Below are 2,406 nucleotides of genomic sequence, written 5' to 3'. Positions count from 1 at the left end.
AGTCTCCGATCAGCTGGCGGCGTCGTGACGCACAAGCTGTGATTGCACCGCCCAGGGCCAATCACCGCCCACTGCTGGGCAACGTGACCACTCCCACTCGGGGGCGCCAGCGCTTCGCTCTGATCCCGCCTCTCCCGACACCTAGACTCTGATTGGCAAGGAGGCCGCCCCTTCGCTTAGCAAAATTGCACTAAGCCACGCCCTCCAACTCACAAGCTGGCCAATAAATGAAAAGGTGTGGCCAGCCCCAGCGTAAGCGACTTGCTTAGAAAAGCACTACGTCAAACCAGAGTCCTAAAGAGCAGAAGAAAGTAAAGGCGTGTGTGTTTGCAGTGCATACTGGTTAACGTAGTTCTTGGTCGGCTACCCTCGTTCCCAGAATCCAGCGCGCTGTGTGAGTTGGCATTTTTAAACTGATCTCTGAATCCATCCCGGTGAAGTCCTTAAAGGGCTATAGCCCTTTTTGGAGGTATGAGTGCACGACCCTTAAACTGACTCGCTGCCCTCCACAGGAAGTTGTAACTTTCTAAGGAAAGGTGGGGCAGGGGAAATAGCGGGAGAGGGCAATATTGAAGATTGATCTCAGCCGCCAGGGCAGTAGCAGCAAGTCTACCGTCGGAAAGCACTCCTGAGGGCTTTTGGGAAAGGGAGGATCGCTCACCTCGTTCAGTCCCAGCCTTCACTGGCCAGACCTAGTCCAACTCTCAGGGGCCCTTCCCAACCAGGGGAGCCAGTGGCAGTAGAGCCCCAGAACCTCTTAAGAGACTCCTAACAAAAGATTCATTTGGCACAATCCTCACCTTAGGGTAGAAGGAAGGCTCTGGTCAGAAATTAAGGAATGGGCCATGCCAAAGTGCAACTAATCACCCAAAGAACCTATGATTGATCCCCACCCCCATACCCATTCTGTCCCGCCTTCCAAAGCTCTTCACTTACTCAGGCCTACTTAGGGAAGAGATTTTAAAGGTGGAGACCAATGAGGAGGCTGCTCCTTCTCCACGGACCAATCAGAACCTTAGAGGTGCGGGGGATGGGCAAAAACTGAAATGAACCCAATGACTTGGCAAAAGCTGCAGCAGATCTGCTTTTTTAAAGGAGCAAGCCTAGGACCTAGCCCATCCCATCACTTGCCCCCTCCACTAGCACTAAAGAGAAATGGGGGCCCATGACTTTTCTATAAGCTCCACATTGGGGGTGATGGTAACTGAGCCTGAGAGATGAGCCATAAGCTCCACATTGGGGGTGATGGTAACTGAGCCTGAGAGATGAGCCTGGAGCGTGAGATAGTACTTTCTGTGTTAAGTAAGGTCTCTGCGAGGTAATTGTTATGGATCCTTGAAGCTCCAGAATTCTGAGCCCTTGTTCAGAACATTGTGCCTTTAAGGAAACTTCCTGTCTTCCGCCCCAGTAACAGCTGATTGTTGGAAAGTGTGACCTCAGGGGACGAATCAGCTGTTACCACATCCTCCTCTTTGCCTGCCCTCCTCCATCCCTTTATCCACCCCCACTACCCCTCCCCCGCGGGTGGTGAGGGAAAGAAATGGAACCCTAAATATGGGGGACTTGATTGTATGATCTTTCCTCTCCCTCATCACTCCTGGACTGTCTCTCCACCCCCACTTGCTCCTTAATTCTTAGGTTCTGAGCTTGGAACGGAAGGTATTTCCTGTCAGCACAGTCAGCTCAGACTCACCCTCCCATGTATGGGGGGAGGCCAGTGTGGAGAAACCCAGAGTGGTGGCTGGCTGGGTGTGTGGGTGCTCCAGGAACAAGTACTGGGGACAATACACAGAAGCTGAGGACCAAGTCTAGGGAAAAGGTTTGCCAGGGAAAGCAAACCTGGGAATCAGAACCCTGCTTCCCAGGCCAGCTGCCTCCTACTCTCTACTCAAGCTGCTTTATCCCCAAACAGAGGTCTGCTGAGGGAGTCCTCTTGGTTTGTCCATTCACTTCACTTCTAACTGTTCTCAGATGCTGATGCCGGCTGCACCTTTTTTTACTTTCACCAGTACCCTGCCCACATGTCCACCTCCCACAGTGGTGCTAATGTGGAGCTACTCAAAGACTGCAGGTGGACACATTGGCCCCAGAAGCCTGGGGAAGTCCTGCAGGAAGACCCAGGAAAATATTCTGCCCCAACCTTGAGTTGGGAATCAGGGTCACTCCAGGACAAGCTTAGTGTGAAGTCCCAGCACTGACTTGGCAAGGCTGGGAGAAACTGAGCAGGGCCTTGGCCAAGCTTGGAAGAACGAGAAGTCTCACCAGCTGCCCCCACTCTCCATGATCCTGAGCATAGAAATCCCATTCCCTTCCCACTCAAGGCCCTTGGGGTGCCCCTTTTCCATTTGTCCTGCTCATTAACCACGCCCTAGCCCTCACCCAGGCCAAAAGCCCAGGTTTGAGTCC

The sequence above is a fragment of the Otolemur garnettii genome, unplaced genomic scaffold (assembly GCF_000181295.1).
Source record: "Otolemur garnettii isolate 467f Iridium unplaced genomic scaffold, OtoGar3 scaffold00145, whole genome shotgun sequence".
In the NCBI taxonomy this organism is placed as follows: Eukaryota; Metazoa; Chordata; class Mammalia; order Primates; family Galagidae; genus Otolemur; species Otolemur garnettii.
Note: the sequence above shows the minus strand (reverse complement) of the source record.